Here is a 21,977-nt window from a genome sequence, read left to right on the forward strand (position 1 = left end):
ACCTTGTGTTAGATGCAGTAAATATATGAAGAATTAAATATGGTTTGCTTTTATGGGTCTTCATGGCCCATTCCTATAATCTCAGCACTTGGGAGGCTGAGGCAGGAGAATCACAAGTTCAAAGCTAGTCTGGGCTACAGAGTGGAACTCTGTCTCACAAAAAAAAATATGGTTTGGTTTCAGTTGATTACCAGTTTATATCTGTAAAGGAGAATTACAGGGCACCTTTCTCTCAAAGTAAAAAATTTAGCACATGATGGAAATGATCTGATATTCAAATAAGTGCTTTAGGAGCAAAATATTTTCCAGGCCTAAAGCAGAAATAAGAACTCAACTGTAGATGGGCTAGTGGCACCAGAGCAAGTTCAAAGCCAGCCTGAACAACTTAGCAAAACCCTGTCTCAAAAAAAAAAAAGAGGGTTAGGGATAGAGCTCAGTAGGGCACGTGCCAATCCTAAGCATCACACACAGAAAATGAAAGTCCTAAGCTAGGGAAAGAAGACATCTGGAGGTTCACAGTCATCATGATACTCGGAGAAATGGGAACTGGAAAGAAAAGAATTAGTAGGGTCTATCCAGTGTAGTTGAATCCAGGGTCCCACCCAGTTTATCCAAATGTCCGGGTTACCCTCATTAGGAGTGTATCTGGATCCCCACACCTTGTCTTCACCATGGAAATTGGATATGGAGAGTCAGGAGAGTAGGGACTGGGGTTCTATAGCTAGAGAAATTTAGCAAGATAAGCCAATCGACCAGAGAGAAGCTGCAAATTACGTCTCAGGGACATCAAGGGCAGATGTTGAAATACAGCCCCAGAAACCAGGCCACAAATGACTGCAAAGCTTCATTGTGGAGGCAAGGGTTTGTAGTTAGTTAACTAGAGATGATAATGTCTGGGTGAAGTCAAATTGCATTCAAGTAAGGAGAGTCCAGGGCAATGCATCAAACACACTTGGGGTGTGGGTTCCTGGGGCATTAGACGTTGAGTTGTCTTAAATGCGACAGTTGCGCTGGTGGTATAGCTCAGTGGTAGAGTATTTGCATAGCAATGCTTGAAGCTCTGGGTTTCGAAAACAGTGCCACAAAGGCTGAATTATCCAAGGCAGGAAGCTTGTCAGTTTAGTAGAGATGATGAATCATTGTCTACTTGCAAGTCTTCAGTGTTTGTAGCCATCCACCCAAACCCTCAGCTCTGGTTCTGTGGTCACTAAGCAACCTCCTGATTAACTGTGGCCCCCTGCATGGATCTCCCTCTCAGGAATAACAGGCTGAGTTCTTCCTCTCTCTTGACCTTTATTTCTCAACATGTTTTTTCAAAGTGAAATGTATTTGATCATTCTCTTATTACAACATTAATATATACTAATTATAGAGGGGAAAGACATATAAAAAAGAGGGCATAGGATCACACATAATCCTTCAGCACAGAACAGGCTGCTGTCAAGAGTCTCATGTGCACCCAGTTCTTCTTCATGTGGCTATGTACCTACAACACATCCATATGGTCCTATGTACATTTACAGTTTATATTTAGTACTTACTTTTTTCTTAGGTAACTTATTTAATTGTGTAAATTATATATGAGTTCATTTTCATTTGTTTTTGGTGGTACTGGGCATTGAACCTCATTTACTTATTTTTATATTTTTGGTTGTGAGCCTAGCCTTTAACGTCTGAGCCCATTTACTTATTTTTGTTAGAGAAAGTATTGCTAAGGAGCTCAGGTTGTCTTTGAATTCATTAGTAGCCCAGGGTGGCCTAAAACTCATGATAATCTTCCTGCCTCAGCCCCTCCGGGTGCTAGGATGGTATGTGTGTATCACTGTGTCCTGCTTTGTATTTTTTCTAATCTTTTAAATATTAAGGGCTGATGAGATGGCTCAGTGGGTAAAGACACTTACTGCCAAGCCAGATGACCTGTGTTCGATCCCCAGGACTCCCAGGTAGAAGGAGAAAACTAACTTCCCTCATTTGTCCTCTGACATCCATATATTCTCTGTGGCAAATATAGCCCCCAGTCCCCCATACAAAATAATGTAAGGACAGCTATGCTACATGCTATTAAAACAGAGAACTTAGTTAGGGTTCTTTCATTATCTTTTGATAGCTATTTTTTCTCATAATTTTTTCATAAATATATTATGGTAACAATGATTCTAATCAATTTATTTATTGCTACTAATCTTGTGTGGGCATGAGTGTGGGCATGTGTGTGCGATGGCATATATGCATTAGGGGGAACAGACCTTGGATATCAATCCTCATCCTCGCATCAAAGGAACACGAGTTACAGACGCATGCTACCATACCCAGATTTCTGTGGATTCTGGGCATTCCAAGTCAGGTCCTTATGCTTTTGAAGTAATTGCTGTATTCACTGAGCCATACAGCCCTACATGACCATTTTTAATGGCCACACAGTATTCTGTTCTATGAATACACTGTGGCTTATTTAAGTAGGATTTTATTGTTGAACATTGAGGTTATTACCAGTGTTTTCCTATTGCAAATAGCTCCCCAGTCAGCATCCGCCCAAGTATATCATTGTGCACACGAGTGATCGTTCACTTGGAATAAATTCTCATGAGCAGAATAGTGAGATCAAACAGTGTGAGCATTTGAAGGGCCGATTGGCCTGCGTGCAGGAGATGTCAATCTGTACCCTACCACCTGCAGGACGAGAGTGCTCGTTTGCTTCAATCCTTGCCCATGGTGGATATTTTCAGTCTTTTTAGTCTTTGCCAATCCGTGGGCACAATGATAGGTTATTGTTGCTTTAATTAGCATTTAAAATTGTTCCTGAGGTTTATTCATTTATTTAACAAATATAATTCAGAACCTGTTGTGTGTCAAACACTGTGTTAGGCATCACAAATACAATGGGAAAGACAAAAGGCCGCAGATGTTGTTGATCTTACAAAGGTTTAATCCAATGAAAAAGACAGTAATGAAATGATCTCATGAACAGAGGGGACACACACACACACACACACACACACACACACACACACACACACACACACACACACACACGGCAGGAGGGACGAGTAAAAGAGCTCTCTGAGCATAAAATAGGGGAACTTAGGATCTTAGGCTTTCTGGGAAGGCTTTCCTGAGGAAGTGGTAATTAAGTTGGTAAGTGAAGGGAGAATAGGCATTATCAGGCAAAGGAAACATTGTATGGGATAGCCGGGCGTTGGTGGTGCACGCCTTTAGTCCCAGCACTCGGGAGGCAGAGGCAGGCAGATCTCTGTGAGTTCGAGACCAGCCTGGTCTACAAGAGCTAGTTCCAGGACAGCCTCCAAAGCCACAGAGAAACCCTGCCTTGAAAAAAATTGTACAGGCGAGCAGCACGTGCAAAGGCCCAGCGACAGGAGGGAACATGCTGTGCTCAGCATAGTGAGTTGACAGTGAGTCCAGAGACACGTGCAGGGCAAAGACTTCACGGCTGGTCAATCATGCTAAGACTTTTTGTGTTTATACTAAATGTAAAAGAAAGCAGGATAATGTGATCAGACTTATAGTATGAAATTATCACCATGCCTGCAGTGTAAAGGGCAGGTTTGGTGTGGGGAGAAAACACAAGCAGATGAGGCAGAACGAGTATCCAAGAGGGAGGGAGGGAGGCGAGACTAAGCAATGAGGCTCGAACCAGTGTGGTGGTCTTGCAGCTGGAAACCAATTTACAGACACAGATTCTGGCTGTATTAGGATAGATAAAATGGAAGCAGGAACTGGGTCTTCCCTAACAAGCTAATGGTAGTCAATGGTTGCTGGAGAAGGGGGAATGGCTTTCTTTAGTGGTACAGACATCAGTAGGTCACCCATGCTCCACTAAATAACCCTTACCCGTGTTCCTGCAAGCAACCTTAATTAAACTTAGTGAGTAGCTGTGTGTGGTGGCACACACCTTTAATTGCAGCACCAGGGAAGCAGAGGCAAGTGGATATCTGTGAGTTAAGAGACCAGCATGGGCTACATAGTGACTTCCAGGACAGCCAGGGTTATACAGTGAGATGCTGTTTCCAAACACACAGACAAAACAACAAATTCAGTGAATTAACAAAGCAAACAGACATGACAGTATGAGAAGCTCAGTTGGAGAGATATGAGAAAGTGATGAGGTGGAATTCACACACACACACACACACACACACACACACACACACACACACACAAATACAAATGCGAGCGTGTGTGCGCATTTTTTCAAAGAATAAAAATATATTAGTGGCCACTAAGTTGACTTAGTAGGTAAATGTGTTTGCTATGCAAGCCCGGTGCCCTGAGTTCAATCCCCAGAACCCACATAAAAGTTAGAAGGGAAGAACTCATTCCATGAAGTTATCCTCTGACCTCCACCCACACCCATACATACAAACCATCATCAATACAATTTAATGAAAAGATAGGAAATTAAACTATTTTTTGAGATTTAAAATTTTTGTGTGTATGTGTGTGAGTCTGTGCACCACATGCCCTCAGTGGCCAGAAGAGGGTCTTGGATTCTCTGGATCCGGAGTTAAAGATGGTTGTGAACCCCAGTGTAGGTACTGGGAATCAAACCTGGGTCCTCTGGGAAAGTGGTGCTCTTAACCACTGAGTCATCTCTCCATCCCTAGATGAAATAAAAAAAATTAAGTGCAAAATGTAAAAACAAAACCCAATTAATTTTCAGTTGGCTATGGTGGTATATGCCTGCATTCCCATATTTGGGAGGATGAAGAAGAAAGAAGTTCTAGACCAGAAAGGGTTAATATAGTAAGGTATTCTCTCACCATAATCCCTACCCACTCCCAGTGCCAACCCCCGAAAACCATTAATTGCCAACAAGCTTTGACCTATCTCTATTCTGATTCTCTCTAGCTACTGAATCCTGTCCCTGGTTATCTCCATTCTGCTCAGATCATGCGCTGTTCACTCCTGTGACCTCCAGTCTTACCTCCACAAAACTGTGATAAAATAGCAACCCGACTAAGATATAATTCACATACCACACAACCAGCTCTTTTCAAATGTACAACTCATGGTTGGAGAAATGTCTCAGCAGTTAGGAGCATGGGCTGCTCTTGTTGACCCAGAGTGAACGGGCAGCACCCACACGGTGGCTCACAACCTTCTGTAACTCCAGTTCCAAGGGTCTGAAGGCCTAGTCTGGCCTCTGAGAACAATAGGCACACACATGATGCACAGACACACATGCAAGCAAAACACTCATACGCATAAAGTAAAATAAAAGTCACAATGCACAACTCAGTGGCTTTAGTATTTAACCAGGTATGTGTGGCTTCCACAAGTCGCCTATTTTTAGAACGTTTTCATCACTTCCAAAAGAAACCCTGTACCCACCAGCAGTCACTCCCCATTCCCTTCCTGCTCTCCAGCTCTTGGTTATAATTACTAATTACTACTACTAATTTGTAATTAGTGGTTACTAATCCACTGTCTATCTCTGTAGAATTCTCTATTCTAGGCATTTCACAAAATTAGAATCATACACTATGTAGGTTTTTTAGTTTCTTCATTTAGCATGTGTTCAAGGCTCACCCATGTTGTAGTGGATATTAGAACTTCATTCAAGGTATATTGCAGAACATACTGTAATGTGTGGACGTACAATATTTTATTCAAACCATCCATCCATCAGTGGAATGTGTTATTTTCATCTTGGCTATTATGATTAATGCTGCCACAAGCATTTATGTACATATTTTTGCATGGATATATGGTATTCTGAATAGTATATATTTGTTGTACATACTAATGGTTATACTTTCATACATGTGTATCATGTACTTTGCTCATCCAGTCCCTCATTACCCTTTCTTGTCCCAACCCTTTCTGCTTGTCACTGTCCTCTTCTCAAGGAGTCATTCTAATTTTCATGTGTGTGTGTGTGTGTGTGTGTGTGTGTGTGTGTGTGTGTAGATTCTGTACATAATAGGAAATAGGATATATAGTCTTAGTCTAACTTACTTTTTTACAAGCAATTTTTCTCTGTGTAACATTGGCTTGTCCTGAAACTCACTCAGTAGACCAGGCTGGCCTTGAACTTACAAAGATCATCCTGTCTCTGCCTCCTGAGTGCTGGGATTAAAGGCAAGTGCCACCACTGCCCAGCAGTCTGGCTTATTTTCACTTAACAAGATGATCACACTTTATCCTGAAAATGACAGTTTCATTATGGCCAAATAAAACTACATTGGGTGTGTATCACGTAACGTATCTTCTTCATTTCTCTGTTGATGGACCTCTAGACTGATCCATATCTTGGCTAATGTGAATGGTTCTATGATAAAAATGGATGAGCACATTGTCTCTGTAGCATGCTTACAATTCTTGTGGTATGTCTTAGTTGTTTTTCTGCTGCTGTACTAAAATACTGTGGCAAAAAACCAACAATTTAAGGAAAGGATGGTTTATTTCTGCTCACAGTTCACAGTGCAGTCCATCATTGTAGGGAATTCAAGTCAGCAGGAACTTTGAAGCAGCTGGTTGTATTTTCTCCACAGTCAGGAAAAAAGAGCAATGAATGCTTGTGGTCAGTTCATGTTCTCCTTTTCATACAGCACAAGACCCCTCCACACACAAGCACACCAACTGACTGTCCAGACGTCCAGACTGTCCAGTGTCAAACAGTCAGCCATGAAAATATACATACAAGTAATATTATACAGACTGAGCAGGTTATATTTATACATATGTGGATATATATATATATATATATGTATGCATAAAGTAACAATGAAAAAAGAGAACATGAAAAACATTTTGGCTGGGCATTGGTGGCGCACATCTTTAATCCCAGCACTTGGGAGGCAGAGGCAGGCAGATCTCTGTGAGTTCAAGGCCAGCCTGGTCTCCAGAGCGAGTGCCAGGAAAGGCTCTAAAGCTACACAGAGAAACCCTGTCTTGAAAAACAAAAAAGAGAGAAAGAGAGAGAGAGAGACCATAAGTTTGAAGGAGAGTGGGGAGAGGGTATATGAGAGGGTTTGGAGGAAAGAAATGGAAGGAATAAACATTATAATTACAATCTCAAAAACAAAAATCATTAAAAAGTACATGTAGGACTGACAAAAATGTGAAAATCACGTTGTTTTTACTCAGGCATAGCAGTGATTGCATTTAATGTAAATAAAAACAGGTATTGTCAGAGCAAATAAGAAGACATTGTCTATGCGGGGGTTACACTTTATAGAGCCAAGAGTGAAAACTAAGAAAGTGGAGAGAAACAATGATTACAAGAAAGCTACACTGGCTGTGTGATAAATGTCAAGACAAAGAAGAATATTAGAGGCAAAAACAGATAGTTAATAATAAGGAAAAGGCCAGTTCATTAAGACATAAAACATTTTAAATATATGTCTACCTGATAAAAGAGTTTCAAAGTTCATGAACCAAAACGTGACAGGGCTAAATGGAAAAAAAATGCACAAATCCAGGATTGCTTTTCAAGCATTGACTAAATCAGCCCTGCATTCCTGGGGAATGTATCACTTGGTTATATTAATTTTTCTACATATTTACAAGTTGATTACTCATATTTTGTGAAATGCTATCTGTGCTTTTGGTGTCATAAGAATCCATTGCCTAATACATGATTACAAAGATTTACATTTAAGAGGTTTATATCATTAGTTGTAGCATTTTTTGGTTCGTGCATGTGTGTGGTATGCATGTAGGTGTGTGAGTGTGTGCTCATGTGTTACATGCAAACTCAAGATGGGGGGTATCAGATGTGTTCTTTATCATTTTACCTAATTCCTTTAAGACAGAGTCTCTCCTCTGACTTGGAGGCCAGCCTGGTCTACAGAGCATGTTCCAGGACAGCCAGGACTACACAAGAGACCCTCTCTTGAAAAACAAAGCAAAACAAACAAAAAATGACAGAATCTCTCACTGGACTTGAAGTTTGATTTTTGACTAAAGTGGCTGCCTAGTAAACTCCACAGATAAACATGTCTCTGCTCCCCAATGCTGGGCTTACAAGCATGTATAGCCATACCTAACTTTTTATATATAGATAGTGGGGGTTTGAACTCAGATCCTCATACTTGCACAACGAGTGCTCTTACCCACTTAGCCATGGCCCCAGCATAGTACTTACATTTTAAGCCTTATATCTGAGTAATTTAAATTTAATTATTTTTAAAGATTTTATTTATTTATTATATATACAACATTCTGCTTCCATGTATATCTGCACACCAGAAGAGGGCACCAGGTCTCATAAGGGATGGTTGTGAGCCACCATTCGGTTGCTGGGAATTGAACTCAGGACCTCTGGAAGAGCAGTCAGTGCTCTTAACCTCTAAGCCATCTCTCCAGCCCTAAATTTAATTATTTAAAAAATATTTTATCAAGCTAGTGGTGGTGGCAGCATTTGGCAAGCAGAGTCAGGTGATCTCTATGAGTTGGAGGGCAGCCTAGTATACAGAGTGAGTTCCAGGACAGATAGAGCTACACAGAGAAGTCCTGTCTTGAAAAACCAAAAAAAAAAAAAAAATTTATCTAGGGTCTGGAGAGATGGCTCAGCAGTTAAGTGTATTGGTTGCTCTTGCAGAGGACCTGAGTTCGATTCCCAACATGCATATGGCAGCTCACAACTTCTATAGCTCCAGTTCCAGAGGATCTGACACCCTCTTTTGACCTCCTTGGGTATTAGTCCTTCAGATGGTGTGCATGAATACATGCAAGCAAAACACTCATACACATAAAATAAAATAAGTATAAAAGTTTTAAAACTATTTTATCTATTTTTATTTTCTGTGTTTGCTTGTGTGTATGTGACCTCTGCCCACAGAGGCCAGAAGAGGCCATCTGATACTCTGAAATTGGAGTTACAGATGGTTTTGAGTCACCTTGTAGATTCTGGGATTCAAACCCAGGTCTTCTGCAAGAGCAACAAGTGCTCTTAACTGTTGAGCTATCTCTCCACACTTCTTTGTTTTTGAGACAGGGTCTCAGTGTGTGTGGCCCATGATGAACGCAAACTGACAGCTGAGTCTGCCTCAGCCTTATGAGTATTGGGAATACAAGCACATGGCACCCTACGAAGTTTGCTTTTTCATATAAGGGGCGTGGTAGGAGTTCAGCTATTCTTTGCATGTGGATATCCATTTGTCCTAATGTAATTTGTTTGTAAGATTAATTCCCTATTGAATTACCTTGACAGATACTGTGTCCCCTCCTCCCAGATCCACATGTTGAGATTATAACCACAAGGGGATGATATTGGGGGTGGGGTCTTTGGAGATTAGCTTCCTTATAAAAGAGAGCTGAGAGAGCTAGGTAGCCCCTTCCGATGTGTGAGGGCATAGTAAAAAGGTGCGGTCTGTGAGCCAGAGAGAACCTGCCGGTACCTTGATTGTAGGTTTCCCAGCCTCTTGAACCAAGAAGAATAAATTTCTGTTGTTTATAAGCTGCCTGGTATATGATAGTTTGTCAATAGCAACCTGAATGTACAAGACAACACTCTCGCTGAAAATCAATTGACTATAAACCAGAGGGTTTATTTCTGTACTCAAATCTGTTCAATTGATCTTTATGTCTGTTCTTAAGCTAGGGCCTTTCTGTCTTTTTTCCATTGTGTGTGTTGGGTGCATGTGTGTGGGGGGGGGGGCATCATTTGCATGTGTGCACGTGAGGGCAAGGTTGATGTCAGTTAATAGCTTTGATGCTCTCCCATTTTATTCGCTGAGGCAAGACCTCTCAGTCAAACCCAAAGCTCATGCATATGGCTAGTTTTGCTAGCCACCTTGCTCTGGGGGATCCTCTCTCTGCACCCTCTAAGGCTAAAATTGCAGGCTCATGCCGCTACTGTTAATTCACACTTGTTTCTGAAGATCTGGAACTCTAGTCTTCACCGTTTTGATGTTTGCACAGCAAGCACTGACCACTGGGCAATCTTCCTAGCCCCTCACTGTCTTGATTACTGTAATTTTGTGAGTGAATTTTTACTGTTTCTAGGATGTTGTTTTCATTTGACCAGAGTTGTCCAATAGCTAACATTCAGTTGTTCATTCATGATTGTTTGTGGTATTTCCTTATAATATTTTTCATTTCTGTACAAATTGGTCAGAATGTCTCCCTTTACACTTATGGTTTTGGTAATTTGAGTGCTTTTTCCTTCTTTTTAGGTCAGCCTAAAGAAATGTTTGTCAACTTTATTTTTTTTTTCAAAGAATCAACTTTTGGTTCCATCAATTCTCTTTTTGCCTTTCTGTCTCTATTTCTTTCACTTCTTCTCTAATCTTTCTTGCTCTTTCCTTTGGTGTTGTGGGTTTTCCAAAAATGATTATTTTATTATTTTTTAAAATGTGTATTTTTTAAAATGTGTGTTCCGCCTGTGTGCATTTATGTATATCAAATATGTACATGGTACCAGAAGAGATCAGAACAGTGTTGAATCTTGGAGAACTGGAGTTACAGATGGTTGTGCGCCAGTATGTGGATGCTGTGCACTGAACTCAGGTCCTCTGTAAGAGTAGCCAGTGCTCCTGACTGTTCTTCCAGAGGTCCTGAGTTCAACTCCCAGCAACCACGTGGTGGCTCACAACCACCTTAAATGAAATCTGGTGCCCTCTGCTGGCATGTAGGCATAAGAGTATACTAAATAAATAAATAAATAAATAAATAAATAAATAAATAAATAAAATCTTAATAAGACATTAAAGATTGGAGTTCAGCATATTAACTTAGTGGATATAAACATATAATACATTTGGTAACTCACTAATTTACTTAATAAATAATATAGATGGGGCTAGGGATGTAGTTCAGTTGGTAAAGTTCTTGCCTAGCATTGGTGAAGCCCTGTGTTGGATCCCCAGCTCCACATAAACTAGGCATGGTGATACATGCCTGTAATGAGAGCATTTGGGAGATGGAAGCAGGGGGATGATAAGTTCAAAGCCATCTTTGGATGCATTGAAAGTTTGAGGCCGGCTGGGCAGTGCTGGCGCACACCGTTAATCCCAGCACTCCGGAGGCAGAACCAGGCAGATCTCTGTGAGTTCAAGACCAGTCTGATCGAAAAGAGCTAGTTCCAGGACAGTCTCCAAAGCCACAGTGAAACCCTCCCTCAAAAAACCACCCAGCAGGAAAAAAAAAGTTTGAGGCCAGCCTGGGATACTTGAAAGCCTGTATTCAAAAAACAAGGAAAAATTATTAACATAGATTTATTATATGACAGCATTGTTCTGAGTATCCTACAGATTTGCAGGTATTTAATATTCATATGACCCTATATTTTAGGTTCTCTTCTTATTATTATTTCAATGACATAAGAAAATAAACTTTGGTGCAAAGAGGTTTACTATATTGCTTCAGGCCACATAGTTAACAAGAAGCTCTGTGAGGCTGAAACATAAGGGTTCTGGGTTCTTCAGATTCCATTTCTTTATATCAAGCCACATGGATGAATAGGTTTCATCAGCTCAAAGAGGAGTCATTAACATTTCTAAATGTTCATTTGCTATTTGTGGTGTATATGTAACAAAAGGCAAGCAAAATTTAAACAATGTATTTAAGCCTTGAGAAACAAGGTGAGTCTGCTGTCATTGCCTCTTGTGCCATGAACTTTGTAAGTCTGTACTGTACATGTGATGCAGGAAGCAGCGAAGAGTGTGAGTTTTCTCTGCCCAAACGCCTTAGCTACAAGGCGTGAAGAAGAGATTGCTACCAGATCTGAAAGTGGACTGAACTGACACCACTAACCAAGGACTTTGGGGGAAGGAGTTCTCAAATCCAACTTGCTAGACCTCAGCGATTCACAAGATTGTATTTTCTCATGGAAGAGACAATGCATCTGAACATACAGAAATGGAAACAACAGGAGGCGAAGAAAAGCTCTGCTGATTCGTTAAAGGAAATGTGGACTCCAACTGGCCAGGAGGATTAGGCAGACGGCGACTGGGAGTCTCTCAGAGTCTCTCATCTCTTATTGAGGAGCTTACTTGTGCCCAGTACATGCATAGACTCTGAAGAATGCTATGCCATAATTGGTGGGAAGTAAGTCATGATTGCATGGGGATTCCCTTCCCTTGGTACAGGGGTGGAGGGAAGGATGCAAAAGAGGGTTTAGACCACACGGTCCTGAGAGCTCAGGCCTGGAGAAGAAAAGCTTAGATGTACAGAGACAGAAATTCACAAGCCAAAATGACCAGAGTCATAATAACAGGGACAAAGCCAGCCTCGGGATGTGCCATGCCTAGCAGAGGTCTGGAACATTTGATTATGATTATTCTGTCTTTTGTGTGGCAGCCATGGTAGGGTGCAGAGGCCCGGCTGAGTATAAGACACTGTGATGAGATAGGCAGATGAGGCTCATGGACCTTTTGTTTTGTTTTGTTTTTCGAGACAGGGTTTCTCTGTATAGTGTTGGCTGTCCTGTTAACTCACTCTGTAGACCAGGCTGGCCTTGAACTCACAGAGACCCACTTGCCTCTGCCTCCTGAGCGCTGGGATTAAAGGCGTGCGCCATCACCACCCAGTCTCAGACATTTTAAAAACATTTCTTTTTATGTGTATAAGTGTTTTGCACATATATGTGCACCATGTGCATGCAGGTATCCATGCAGGCCAGAGGAAGCTGTCCATCCCTGGAAATGGAGCTAATAGATGGTTGTGAGCCACCCAGTGTGGCTGTGGGAACCAAACCTGGGTCTTCTGGAAGAGCAGTAAGTGCTCTTAACTTCGATGTCATCTCTTCAGCCCAAATATTTACAGAAATGTAATATAACTGCTTATTGTGGTAGAAGTCATAGTCCACACAAGTAACTGTGTTTATTGTTTTTGTTTGTTGGCCAATTTTATGTTGCTGGGGGTCAAACATAGGTCCTCATGCATTCTAGGTAAGAGTCTACCACTGAGCTATACCCCTAGACTTTGGCTTTTTGAGACAAATTCCTGCTCTAGATAGCCCAAGCTAACTTGGAACTTACTATTCTCCTGCCTCTGCCTCTCAAGTGCTGGGATTCCTGGCCTGGGTTAATTCACATGTTTTGATAAATATAAACAATTGTTTAACAAATTAACAAAATACAAGTTTAAAGGCATTTTTATGATTACTTTAAGGCTATAGATTATATATAGAGAGAGGGGATATATAATATATATATTATATATATATATATATATATATATATATCTTACCTGACTATATTATCAAAAGCTGTGTCAGAATTTTACAGATAAAGTCAGGCATGGTGGTACATACCATCATTGCCAGCACTTGGAAGGTAGAGGTACGAGAATCAGAGTTCAAGGTCAGTTCAGCTACACAGCAAGTTGAAGGATGGCCTGAGCTACCCGAGACCCTGTCTAACCCTCCCTACCCCCAGCAAAGGACTTTACAGGTGAATGTGCTCTAAGCTTCTCAAGATGAAATGGCCAAACTCTAAGCAAATTTGGGGGTCATCCTAATGTCCCTGAATTCTGTCTTCCTTCTATTCCCTTCCTTTCTCCTCCCGTTTCTTCCCCCCTTCCCCTTCCTTTCTGGTTTTATTGAGACAGGGTCTTGCTATGCAGCCCTGGACTCGTGCCTGTGGCAATTCTCCTGCTTCTGCCTCCCCCAAATGCTGGGATTATAAGTATATAGCATCAAGTTCAGCTTTGAAATTAAAAGTAAACTTTTATGAGTTGGTGGAGGTGTCAGGGTGATGGGGTCTGAATTGAACCTCAGGCATCTAGGGCAAGTACTCTACTACTAAGCTTTATTGCTAGCCCTTGTTGTGGAACAATCTTTTTGTACACTGTGAAGATGTGTCACTCTCATTGGCTTAATAAAGAGCTGAATAGCCAATAGCTAGGCAGGATTTCCAGACAGAGAGGACACTAGGAAGAAGAAGGTGGAGATGCCAGGAGACACAGAGCAAGCAGGATGGACAATATGGAGATGAGCTAATAAAGCCATGAAGCAGAAAGTAAAGTAACAGGAATGGGTTGACTTAAGCTATAAGAGCTAGTTAGAAACAAGTGGAAGTTAAGGCTGAGCTTTCATAATTAATAATGTGTCTCCATGTCATTACTGGAGAGCCAATGGTTCCGACTCCCCAAAAGAAGTCTGACTAGAGCCCTTTCTCTTTGTTTTGTTTGAGTGGATGTATGTTTTGCTTGTGCTTATATCTGTGCAACATGTGTGTGCAATGGCCACAGAGGCCAGAAAAGTGCATTAGACCCTCTGGAACTGCAGTGGCCACGTGGGTCCTTAGCAATAGAAGCAAGTGCTGGGAACTGCTGAACCATCTCTCCAGCAAGCCCCTGTTTTTTTCTAATGTAGCCTCAGCTTTCTTGGAATTCATTATGTAGACCAAGTTGGCCTTAAACTCACAGAGATCTGCCTGCCCTTGCCTCCTGAGTGCTGGGATTAAAAGTGAGTGCCACCAAGCCCAGCAGCACCTTACTTTTTAAAAACTGTCAAAACCGAAGCCCCTATCACAAATCTCTAAATGGAATCATCATGAGACAGGGCCAGACCAAATAGCTCCTACTGGCCTAGTTCATTCCATTAAATAGCAGTGTTCTGTTCTTATTCTTATTACTGAGTCAATCAATATTGATCAATGACCAACAATGAGTCTGGAAATGTGCCCTTCCGAATTCATACAGTTGATTAATTCATGGGGAATGCTTTTACTTTATTGTTCTTACAATACACATTGTTGAATAGATAATAAGCCATCTTTTATCAACAGTTTATTCCATATGTACTTATCTGTATTTTCTATTAGGTGGCTTGCAATGGCAAAAATGTAAGTAGTCTGTGTAAACAAACTTTCCTAAAATTTCGGGTATCTTGTTTGGATTTGTGATCAACCCATGGCAATTAATTATATTTTTCTTTTTTAAATATGTTTTCATTAGTTCTTTGTGAATGTTGTAGAGTATATTTTGATAATATTTACCCATCTTCCCCCAACTCCTCCCAGACCCACCCCACATTCACTACACACCCAGCTTTACCTCATGGCAGTTTATTTAAATCCATAATTTCTGACACAGGATTTGATAACTAATATTTTTATTGCTATCCCTGCTGAAAGCTGATGCATTTCTTTTGGAAACCAGGAGAGGAGATGGTTTGTAAGTGTCTAATTATGAATGTTGAGAAGCTTGGCCTCCGGTCTCACTTGAATGGACAGTCACACAACCTTACACTGAGGTGGTCTAGGAAGCCATTTGTAGTAAAGTCCATATCATGCCCCAGAAGCAGCTTTGGCTCTTTACCAACTTGTCACAAAGTAAGTACATCAAGTCCCTAAGTTCCACAATAAGAAGTGTATTCTTAGGTAACTTGCATGGTGGCAGATGAACCTCCACGTCAAACAGCAGCACAAAGGCCACAAGAGGACCCCTTCATGGAGCTAGACTATTGCATACTATATGAAAACATGGAGGGTGTTTACCTTATCTGCTACGCTTACAAGATAGAGTCATCTGAGAGGAGAGAACCTCAACTGAGAAAAATGTCTCCACGAGATCAGACTGTGGGAAAGCCTGTATTGCATTTTCTTGATTGGTGATTGATGTGGGAGGGCCCAGACCACTGTGGGTGGGGCCATCCCTGAGCTGGTGGTCCTGGATTCTATAAGAAAGCGGGCTGAACAAGCCATGAGAACAAGACAGTAAGCAGCGCTCCTCCATGGCCTCTGCATCAGCTCCTGCCTCTGTGTTCTTGTCCTGTTTGAGTTCATGCCCAGACTTTCTTTAGTGATGGAATTTGATGTAGAGGTATAAATGAAATAAACCCTTTCTTCCCCAAGTTGTTTTGGTCATGGTGTTTCATTACAAGAGTAACTAACCCTAAGACAACTGCAAGATCCCATCCATCCTTGAGGCAAGGTATTTTGGATCTACAAATACTTTCGAGATCAGTTCAAAGATAACTCTCTGGCCCATGTTTCCACGGGGGAACTAATGGTTCTAAGTTTGGAAACCCAACCCGTCCCTGCCCTCCACATACACGTTCATGCTCTCTCTCAGGGTTGGATGCCGGCTCATAGCCACCTCTGTGGCTATTCCCCTCACCCCATTTGGCATTTCCCAACCTATTTCTTGTTAGTGGTACTTCTAGTATTCAAGTCTCAGCTTAGCTATCATCACATCAGTAAAGCCTTATTCAATTGCTTGAGTCTGATTTAAGGTACCTGTTCCCTAGAGCCCAGAGCATAGTCTCTTTATTGCTCTGTACTGGGGCAGCCAGATTGTCTTTCCATCACCTGTCTCTAATCCAGACTGTAAGTTCCATAATGACACGTATTCACGGCTGGATCCTTCGCATAAGATGCTCAGCACACAGAAGATGCTCTAGGAATCTTCATGAAATGAGTATACATCAATTCATTCCACTCACTGTCTCCCCCTTTGGATCCTGACTGGATCGCTGACTACTTCCCTCAGCTAGAGATCCACATTCCGGATGATTTAAAATGGCATGGCTTCCTTATGAGTCAGCTTCACTAATTAGCTGCAAGTCAATATGCCCCCAGGTGGTGAAACCTACTTTCTAAAGTTATTTAATATTGAGCTGTCAAGTTGCAAAAAAAATGTCCAAGTCAATGGTTACAATTTTACCTTAATTGTTTCCAACAGGAACATACCTGGCCATATCATACCTGGCCAGGTTATGTTAAAACCATGGCCTCTGGTTTGCTTTTCTGTTGCTGTAATAAACATGACTACTAAGAGAAACTTAGAGGAGGACAGGTTTGCTTCAGTTTACACTTCCAGGTCACACAATCCATCACTGATGGAAGTCAGAACAGGAACTCAAGAAGAAACTGAGATAGAAACCATGGAGAAATGCCATTCACCAGCTTACTCACCGACTTATGTCCAGCTAGTTTTCTCACACAGGTCAGGACTACCTCCCAAGGGTGGTACTATCCACAGTGGGCTGGGCCTGTTACATCAGTCACAGCAATCATGACAACACACCACAGCCAATTCTTCAGCTGAGATTCCCTTTTCCCAGGTGACTCTAGGTCATGCCAAGTTCGCCATAAAAACAAACCAGGACAGCAGCCACCATCTTACCCAAAGCACTTAACCTGTATTTGCTAGGGTAGGTGAAATACCTGATTGAAATGCAGATTCAACTTTGAAAAGAAGGAAGCAGGCTATTTAGAAGTGCTTTCTTCTGCACCACTGTGATATTTCAAATACTTAGCGGAGGATCTAGGGATGTAGGTCCTTCGCTTTAGTGCTTGCCTAGTTTGTACAAAGACTTGAGTTCAATCCAGCACCATACAAACAGGGCATCTTGATACACACTTACGCAACCCCAGCCCTTGGAAGGTAAAGGTGGGAAGATTAAAAGTGCAAGGTCATCTTCAGCTAAATAGGGGGTTCAGAGCCAGCCTCAGAAAGATGAGATTCTTGGATGAGAGTGAGGGGCTGAAATATTTAGCTGAAAGGATGAGGTGAAGGGTATTAGCTGGCTAGCATGACGCTTCACAAAACCCCATCTTGGTGAGTGTTACTAAGAGGCACAGCCAGGTCTTCACCTTTGCAGTTTAAACCCCTCAGTCTCAGAAACTTCACTTATGCTAGGCAACTACACACTAATCAAAGCCGAATACCAACTTAATAGTTTACAAAAAATGTACAGCACCAGGGGCGACAATCTTTGAGAAAACGGTGATAGATTTGGGCATATAAATATTTCAATCTCTTTACACAGAATTAAGTATATACAAAATTAATGACAATGGATGACTATCCACATGGAAAGGCCTCAAAGGAGTTAGCTCTAGAAAGACACGTGTTTCAATGCCAAAGTGGGCAAAAGACACGTATAGGAAATCCACGAAAACAAGAGCTGCAGCTGGCCAGTAGGTGAACATCTCAGTTCTCCTGCTTGCCAGCCTCAAGATGTCATATTGATAACTTGAAATCAGTCGTGGTGAGAGTATTTACACCATGGAAATCAGCAAGTGACGCAGAGCAGGCTTGTTGTTTGTTTCTTGGAGAGATAGCTATTAAATATTTACTGGCTCAATACTGTGTGCAGTCAATCACTGCCTGTTACCTGGGCCTTTCCCAACTGCGCTGAAACAGACCCACTTCTGTCTTCAGAGAAACTCTGACCCCTACGTAGTCGGTTTTCCTTCACAGTCGATTGTACGCTCTGAACCCCTTTATGCATTCCTTAGTCATTCTTCAGCACACCTAAGTAGTTTGGAGGCCACCATCCTGTTTCTGCAATAGCTGTTGCTGAGCTGAAAGATCTCCAAGAAGCTGGAATTTTATTTTACGGAGCTGTTTTATTTTCCTTGGCTGCCTCTCCCGCACACCTGTGTTCGGGGTGTGTGTGTGTGTGTGTGTGTGTGTGTGTGTGTGTGTGTGTGTGTGTGTGTGTGTTGTCCAGGTATGAAGCCTAAGGACTGACTGTCTCATGCTGGGCAAGCACTGAGCCACAATCCAGACCGCCCAGGTTTTTGGGTTTTTTTTCTGTTTTTTTTTTTTTCCTCACAGCATTCAATTCTGTTTATTATTACTTTCTTCCTGGAATTCTCTCGTCCTTAAACTCCAATGACACACGATCTTGGCTGGACTCCCGTTTCTGTCTTTCTCGATTCTTCCATTTCTACTTCTTTTTCCCTTTCTAGTGGGGCTGGAACCCAATGCCTTGCACATGCAGGGCCAGCACTGTATCAGCTCAACTCTACGTTGAGCCCCATCTCCACTTCTAAGTACTGCTTTTCTCTGGGATTTAGTCTTCAATCTTCTCTACTCTCTCCCTAGGTAACTTCACCCCTTCACATGGGCTTGCATGCCAGGTATACACCAATGGTTTTCATATTTATATCCCCCTCTGAGCTGTAACTTCCCACTTGAGGTTGTCCCCTCCAGTGGAACAGGAGTCCCTAGGTTGACATCTGTCTTCCTTACCCTCCTCATCACCAAACCTGGGCCAATTTTACTTTCTAAATATCACCCAAAAGTGTTCTCTTGTCTCCATGTCCATGTCCACCACTCTGTCCAAGCCTCCATGATCACTCAGCTAGACTGCCACAAAAGCCTTCAGACCTGCTTTGCTGCTTGTAGTCTTGTAGTTTTCTTCTCTTTAGCCCATCCCGCCCCAAAGCCAAGGATGCTAAAAACGTGACTGTCGTCACATCACCCTCCTGTTTTAAGTCCTCCTCACCCTGGTAAGCTTCCAGTTGCTTTCAGAGAGTTTTTTTGTTTTGTTTTGTTTTGTATTTTTGTTTCAGTTCTACAGATTGGACCCAAGATCTCATGCACACTAGGCAAGCACTCTATCACCAAGTAGACCCTCAGCTCCCCGAGACTTTGAGGATGGAAACAATGCAATGGCCCTGTGAATTTCAGGCATACCAGCTTTCTTTCAGCACTGTATCGCTGAGCGCCAGCCCAGCCCTAGTTCTCTCTGTTCCCCCCCCCCGTCTTTTTTTTGGGGGGGAGTTGGAGACAGGGTTTCTCTGTGTAATAGCCTTGTCTGTCCTGGAACTCGCTCTGTAGACCAGGTTGGCTTCAGACTCACTAAGATAGGCCTGCCTCTGCCTCCCAAGTATCGGGATGAAAGGCGTGCACCACCACCGACTGGCTTCTTTCTGTTTTCTTTTTTGTTTGTTTGTTTTTTGTTTTTTTCAAGACAGGGTTTCTCTGTATAGCTTTGGAGCCTGTCCTGGCACTCGCTCTGGAAACCAGGCTGGCCTCGAACTCACAGAGATCCACTTGCCTCTGCCTCCCAAGGGCTGGAATTAAAGGCGTGCACTACCAATGCCCGGCTTCTTTCTGTTTTCTTAAACACAGACTTCACACGTGCTCTCGCTTTTACCTACCCTTGCCACGCTTCTTGCAGACTCCTATGTAATTTTCAGATCTCAATTGAAACATTACTTCTTCCATGAAGCCTTATACACAGATTAAACTAAACTACCAGACTAAGTTCCATCAGTCTTTAACCCCTTTCTCCACTGTTATCTGCTCTCAAGGTATCCAAAATATTTCTTTTGTTGGTTTGTTCATTCATTTATGGGCTCATGTTAAACATTTATTTATTTATTTCATCGTGTGTAGGGTTGTGGGTATGAGCATGCCACAAAGAATATGTGGACGTCAATGTCCTTACAGGAGGCTGATCTTTCCTTCCGCCATGTGGTTTCTGGGGATTGAAGTTTCAGCCCATAATCAGTTGATGCTATTGTTTGAAGGCCCCTGTACAAGATACACATAAATTGCTCACCTAATGGACAGCCAGGAAATGAGACCTGGATCCCACAATCCCCTTTGAGGGCATGCTCCAAAAACATAATGATTCCTAACGAAGCTCTGACTCTTGAATTTGCCACCACTTCTCAATGGTACCACACCAAGCCTTTAACATATTGGCCTTTAGGGGGCAGTTAAGATCTAGCTATAGTAATGAGGCACCATGATGTTTTGATCCATGTATACATTGTTTGAATTAAGGTAAACATTATACATAATAATGTATTACAATATGTAACCTCAGCTGCTTATCATTCAAATATGGTGAGAAAAAATCCAAAATGATTTCTTTATCTTTGTGAAATGCATAGTACATTATTATTATCTACAATAACCCTGCTGTATAATAACACACTATAACTTTTGGGGGGGCAGTGCTGGGGATTGAACCCAGAGTCTATGTACATGTTAGGCAAAAGCTCTACTAATGAAATGTATTCCTAGAACTTTTGCTTTTTACAATTTTGTACTTTTTGCTGATTGTTTTTAGACAAGATCTCATGTAGCCAAAGTTGGCCTCTTACTTGCTGTATAGTTGAGGATGATCTTGAACTCCTGATTTTCCTGCCTTCAATCCCAAGTGCTGAGATTACAGGTATGCACCCCATGCCTAGCTTTAGAACATCTTACTTCTATCTAACTATAACTTAGTACCCACTTTATTGGCCTTTCCTCCTACCCCTCCCCCTTCTAATTCATATTAAGTATCACCCATTAAGAAACATGGTGGCTCATGCCCATAATCCCAGCACTCAAGTAGAGACAGGAGGGTCAGAATTTCATGGTCAGGATGGAGAGATGGCGCAACAGTAAAGAACACTTGCTGCTCTTCAGAGGGCCTGAGTTCAGTTCCCAGTACCCATGTTCACAGCCAGTAACTCCAGTTCCAGGAGATCCAATAGTCTTCTGGCCTCTGAGGGCACCCGCACACATGTGACACACATTCACCCAGACACATACACATACATAAAAATAAATACTTTCAAAATTCAATCTTGTGGGGCTGGAGAGATGGCTCAGTGGTTAAGAGCACTGACTGCTCCTCCAAAGGTCCTGAGTTCAATTCCTAGCAACCACATGGTGGCTCACAACCATCTACAGTGGAATCTGATACAAACAAACAAACAAAAACACATAAATAAAATATGTACTTCTTTGAGCCAGGTGGTGATGGCGCATGCCTTTAATCCCAGCACTCGGGAGACAGAGGCAGGCGGATCTCTGTGAGTTTGAGTCCAGCCTGGTCTACAAGAGCTAGTTCCAGGACAGCCTCCAAAGCCACAGGGAAACCCTGTCTTAAAAAACCAAAAAAAAAAAAATTCAATCTTATAATTATATTACATTCTAAAACATGTTCATGGTCATGGGGGCCTCACATGCATGACGTCATCAAGTCCTAGTCACTTCCTCAAGGCCCCACCTCTAAACACTGTGCTGGGTGAGATTGCATTTACTCCTTTTCAATACCTCACAAAGGGAACTGCATTTCAACAGAAGTTTTTGGATGGCACCAGCCACAGCAAATAGAATCGTGAGACCTGTCACTCTACTTGGGAGCACTAAGTGCTTCAATCACTCTCGCTCCAAATTTCCTTTTTCTTAGTTGAAGCCACAGTGACCTTTTCAAATTGCAAATGGGTTCCTGTCACTTCCTCACTCCTCACTCCTCAACAGTTTCTCTAAGGGACCATTTCTCCAACAGATTCAGGTAGCAGAGCATCTAGATATCATGGCGTCCT

This window comes from Cricetulus griseus, chromosome X (assembly GCF_003668045.3).
Source record: "Cricetulus griseus strain 17A/GY chromosome X, alternate assembly CriGri-PICRH-1.0, whole genome shotgun sequence".
Taxonomy (NCBI): domain Eukaryota; kingdom Metazoa; phylum Chordata; class Mammalia; order Rodentia; family Cricetidae; genus Cricetulus; species Cricetulus griseus.